The sequence below is a fragment of the Hippopotamus amphibius genome, chromosome 17 (assembly GCF_030028045.1).
Source record: "Hippopotamus amphibius kiboko isolate mHipAmp2 chromosome 17, mHipAmp2.hap2, whole genome shotgun sequence".
Classification (NCBI taxonomy): Eukaryota; Metazoa; Chordata; class Mammalia; order Artiodactyla; family Hippopotamidae; genus Hippopotamus; species Hippopotamus amphibius.
This window is the reverse complement of record NC_080202.1, coordinates 21758504-21764450: the sequence shown is the minus strand read 5'-3', so window position 1 is coordinate 21764450 and position 5947 is coordinate 21758504. Positions and strand designations below refer to the sequence as shown.

Sequence of the window (5947 nt, the reverse complement as noted above, 5' to 3'; positions counted from 1 at the left end):
GCCACAGAGCAACTAAGCCCATGCGTCACAACTACTGAGCCTGCATGCTGTAGCTACTGGAGTCCGAGCGCCTAGAGCCTGTGCTCCACAACCAGAGAAACCACCGTGGTGAGAAGCCCACACACCACAACGAAGAGCAGCCCCTACTTGCCACAACTAGAGAAAGCCCATGAGCAGCAACGAAGACGAAACACAGCCAAAAAAATAAATTAAAAAAATAAATAAATACAGAACAGTTCAGAGATTATTACAGATACTCATAATCACCACTCATATTTAATAAATGTTAACATTTTGACATATTCAGTTTTTTTTTGAATAAAGTTTACAGATTTGGTTGCAACCCACTCTGCATCCCTCCCCACTCCTAGTCTTCATCTCTTATCCTCAGAAGTAACCACTTTTCTGAAGTTTGTTTGAATCCTTTCTGTGTTTTTATGTGTTTGATAATGTGCCTGTGTGAATGGATGTGTTTCCATTAATATGCTAGATACTTGGTGGGCCCTTTCCAATTGGAAAGGCATGTTTTAATGTCTAAGAAGTTTTTCTTGGATTATTTATCTGAGAATTTCCACTCTTTTGTTTTCTCTGTTCTCTCTTTCTGGAACTCCTGTTTCTCAGATGTTAGACCTCCTGGATTGGTCCTCTTATTTTATTTTCCCTTTTATGTCTTTTTTTTCTTGTCTTTGTCTTTTTATTCAACTATCTGGAAATTTTCTCAACTTTATCTTCCAACTCATTCATTAAGTTTTCCACTGATGTTATCATATACATTTAAAATTTCTAATTTTTTGTTTTTTTAAAAATTATCTGAATATTCTTTTTATAGTTTCCTGCTCTTGTTTTATGGGTGTACTATCTACTCTTACCTCTTAAGAATAATAATTGTAGTCTTTTTTATTTGTTTGTATTTCATTTGTTTTTCTGCTTTTAGCTTCCTTTTCCTGCATAGTATCTGTTTTCTCCAGGTTGCTTTTTCCTGTTAGTTTTGGTCTCTATTGTTCATGTTAGAGGTCTTCCTTAGGAGTCTGGTGATTCTTGGATGCTCTCTAATATTTAAATATGGGGAACTTAAAAACTGATTGAAAACTCTGAACTTGAGAGTAGGATTTGCCAATTATGGGGCTCTCTGTAGATTTACCTGACTGTGCCATTTTTCTTGGGGGAACCCCTGGTGTCAGAAGTGTCAAGCCTTTTCTCTTGGACTAATCAGAATCCCTAGGGAAGCACTGCCCAGTCTCCTTCCTGGAAGGTAAAGGCTTCCTTCACTTCATCAGCATTTGGTATACGAACTTTCACTTAATCCTCTTGCTCTCCATATAACAACCTGCCCTCAGCTTTGTCTGTTGTTCTCTCTTCCAGAGACTCTCTCTTTTAATCTCTTCAAAGTCCTGGCTGCATGAAGCAAGGGGAAAAAATCTGGGAACCTATTGGCTTTTTAAAGATTTCCATCTTATCTTGATATGTTTCACTCCTTCTTCACTCATCCTCATTGTGTGAAGTACTTGGTAGAATAACATAGGTTACTTCCCAGCTTTCTCCACTTCTAGATTGAGATTGAGTTTTCTTAGGTTTACTGAGTCAGTTCTCTCTCAATTATTTGCTTTATTGCTTCCAAAATTTCCAGAATTTGTTGTAGGCTCCTTTTCCATTCTCTTTATCCTTGTGAGTTTATGCCTTTGTAAAAAGAATCTTTACTGTCATCTTAGTGATAATGGAAATCTCTCTTACTGTGATTTTAAGTTACATTTCTCAAAATCTTAGTGAGGTCTAGTACCTTTGCATGTATTTTTTACCCATTGGGTTTCCTTTCTGTGACTTGCTTGTTCATATTTTTTGAACATTTTGCTCTTAGGTTGTGGGTCTCTTTCTTACTGATTTGTTAGAATTCCTTATATAATCTGGAACTCATCCTTTGTTAGTAGCATTGATTGTAAAGATTTTCTTTCACTCTGTGGTTTGACTTTTAACTTTGTTTGTAGTGTTTTTTTTCCATTTCAATATAATTAATACATTAAATCAATTTACTATATGAAATCTTCATTTTAATATAGTCAAATTTATCTGATATAGTATTGTGCTTTGGGGGTCTTACCTAAGAAATCCTGCCCTACCCCAAGGGCACAAAACTATTCTCCAATATTTTCTTCTAAGAGCTTTAAAAATTTTCCTTTTTACATCAAAGTCTTTCAGTTGCTCTTTATATATAGTGTAAGGTAGGAAGCTAATTTTATTTTATTTTTCCATATTGATAATCAGTTGTTCTGGCACCATTTGTTCAACTGTCCATCCTTTCCCCACTGATCTGTGATGCCATTTCTGTAATATACCAAGGTCACATATTCATGGGTCTATGTCTGAGCTCTCTATTCCATTCCATTGGAACTACTTATCTCTCTCTGTGTTAAAATCTTACCATTTAAGGACTTCCCTGGTTGCACAGTGGTTAAGAACCCACCTGCCAATGCAGGGGACATGGGTTTGATCACTGGTCCGGGAAGATCCCACATTCCACAGAGCAACTAAACCTGTGTGCCACAACTACTGAGCCCATGTGCTGCAACTATTGAAGCCTGCATGCCTAGAGCCCATGCTATATAACAAGAGAAGCCACCGCAATGAAAAGCCTGTGCACTGCAACAAAGAATAGCCCCCACTCGCCACAACTAGAAAAAGCCCATGTGCAGCATTGAGGACCCAATGTTGCCAAAACAAAACAAAACAAAACAAAACAAAACATACCATTTACGTTATTATAGCTTTATTAAAAGTTTTTTACATGTGGTAAAGCAAATGCTTCCTCCTTCTTCTTCAAGATTATCTTAACTATTCTTGGCTGTTGTCTATCATATTTTAAGATTAGCTTGTATGTTTCTTATACACTGCTATAGCCAAGTTGGTATTTTTATTGGAATTGCATTGAATCTATAGAGTAACTTGGGATCAAAAAATAGTATTGGGTTTTCCCATCCATGAACATGGTGTATTGCTCTATTTACTTAGATCTTCTGTCTGTCAATAATGTTTTATTTTTCTCTGTGTGGATCAACACTTCTTTTATTAGATCCACTACTAATGCCTTTTAGTTTTTGTGGACATGGTGATAGAAACTCTTAAAGATTAGATTTTCTAATTAGTTTTTTCAGGTATATAGGAATGCTTTTGATTTTTTTGGTATACTGATCCTGAATTCAGCAAACTTGCACAATTCTTTTAATAATTCTGATAATTTATTTACAAATTCTCTTGGATTCTCTATGAAGACAATTATATTGTCAAAAAATAGCAGCAATTTTACTTTTTTCTTTTCTAATCCTTATACTTTTTATTTCTGTTTTTTCTTTTCCCTTAACGCTTTGGTTAGGATATCCAGTAAAATACTGAATGAAAGTGGTAAAAATTGATAGCTGTTAGTTAAAGGAACATGCCACCTGAACTGTGATATGTCACCAGAACTACTGGCTCTAGAGCTATGTTGTACCTACTAGATCTGTACCAGCAAAATGTCTTTGGTGTTTCAGAACAGGTATTTTTATTCTCATTTAATAGATGAAGAAACAGAAACTCAATGAGGTAAACAACTTGCTTAAGACCACACAGTTAATGAGTGGGAAATTCAACCCAAAATCTGATTCCCAATTGAATACTATTTCCATGATTTTCCTTCTAGCTATCTATTTGTGCTAATGTGTCACCTTTCTCAGGTAACATATTGCATTTAAAAAAGAGCTATTCCAGAGCAAAAAATGCCTTTATTCAATTAAATGACTCTAATAGGGGGAGTTTTATGCAGATATTTTGTTTTCCCTAAACAGAATACTTGGCCTACTCACATTTTTTTACAGATTCATAGACTCTTAGAGTTAAATTTCTTCTTATCTTATCCAACCCCCTCTTTAATGTAGTTATGCCTATACTACATCCCTGAGAGATCGTCCTCCAGCCTTTATCAACTGCCAGGTGGGTTCATCTCACTGTCAAACAGATGAATAATTCTCACATGGATCTGCAATCTGCCCACTGGTCCAGAAAGCAGTGTGTTTTCTCCTCACCATAATACCTGTTCATGTATCTGTTCTCCTTAGGTCTTCCCTTTGAGACTATTCATTTCTAGGATATTTGTTATTGTCTGAATGAGATAGTTTCCAGACTTTTCACTATCCTGATTATTTTCCTCTCAGTACTTTCTAATTGATCCATGTCCCTTTTGAAAAGTGATGCTCAGACTTTAGGTGGAGTCTGACTGCAAACAAAGAGGGACTCTTATGTTGCATGATCTGGACACAGTTATTGGACACGCCATTGATGCGGTCTAGAATTTTGTCTTCTTAGCAACTATGGCATATTTTTGACAAGTTCAGGGTTAGCCAAGCCCACACATTTTTCATCTGAACTACATTACTGGAAAGGTGTTATTTGTATGTTAAAGAGAGGAGAAAAGAGTCCTGAAGGCAGGAATTTGATATATCTGTAGCTATATCTATCTATTTATATCTATCTGTCTGTCTATCCAAATATATATAATATATATTGCACTAAATTTAATCATTTGTGTTCTTACTTCATAATCAGCAATCTATAAATGTGATAAAGCTTGCCCTCTGTTTAGAGTGAGGTCTGAACTTGGAAAATGCAAGGAGCAGTTGTCCTGAATTACTAATCATATAGGCTAGAAGCCATGCTTTTTTGTTTTTCTTTCTTCCATCCCCTATAGACTCTCCTGAGTGCTTTGGAGCTCTCTAGGTCTAGGTCAGAGCCAGGTCTGTGGGGAGGCAACCAGGACAGAAATCTACTCTGTTATGGAGACAAATAAGGCATCACCTGCAGCTTGGAGGCTGCCAGCAGACTACCAGGAAACACCTGGCTGGTCAAGGGTAGGTGAAGTCACTTGGGACTGCTGTCCCAGGACAGGATAAAACTCACATCTCAGAGCACTGGCACTTTGACATTTTTTATTATAGTGAAAATTCAATTTCTTACACGAAAGCAGAAATCTCATGGTTTTTTAAAGCCTTCTTAAGAAATGATGGAAGGACCACAGGAAGGGAAGGGGCAGAAGGAGTCGAGTGCTCTGCTCAGCTTTATATCCCCTGGTTGAGCGGGGTTACCATCCACCCCACTATGTGACTATCACAAAGGAATCTCAGGGTATGTCTTTGAGACTGAAATCCTAGCTACCCAAGTCTCCCTTGCCCTTGTTCTGCTCGCAAACCCATACTTACAAATCAGTAAACCTTCTCCCACCCCAACACATGTCCCTCAACTTCACCAAATATTTGTAATGTTGCCTGGACTGTATTTTCAAGGGCAGTGTTGTGTGACTGCAGCACTGACGATGCAATAATAAAAATGGAAAACATTCAATGGCACTTACAATGTGCCACCCATTCTTCTAAGCACTGTATATGTGTTAACTCGTTTTGCCTTAACAACAGTCCTTTGTGGTAGAGACTGTTATTATCCTTGTTTTACAGATGAGGACACTGAGGCACAGAGATGTGCTTGTTTAAGGTCACACAGCTAAAAGTGGCAGGTGGGATCAAACTCCAGGTGGTCAAACTAATGTCTGGGCTCTAAACCACCCAGTCCCAAGTCTGGGTTTCTGTCGCAAAGTTCCTCTTTGCCAAATGATTTCCTCTTATTGTAATCACTAAGAGCATTCTTAGGGTAGAATCTTCCAGTAGGTTTTAGCCCCTTGACAGACGAAGAAACATTGGTTCAGAGTGTTAAATAATGTTCTTAGTGTCATGTAGGGAGTAAGTAGCTGAGTTAGGATGTGAACCCTGCTCTGGGTGCCTTTTATTTTATTTTATTATTTTATTTTGTTTTCTTTTGTTTTGTCTTAGCCATGCTGCCTGGCTTGTAGGATCTTAGTTCCCCAACCAGGGATCGAACCTGTGCCCCCTGCAGCAGAAGTGCAGAGTCCTAACCACTGGACTACCAGGGA

At 37.6% G+C, this 5947-nt stretch overlaps 1 non-coding gene across 1 annotated transcript; it reads right to left on the bottom strand.

Annotated features, from left to right (window-relative positions):
- Window positions 1-5874: 5874 nt before the first annotated feature.
- Window positions 5875-5947, bottom strand: TRNAR-UCU (transfer RNA arginine (anticodon UCU)). Its single transcript has one exon. It is a non-coding gene; the product is annotated as a tRNA-Arg (tRNA).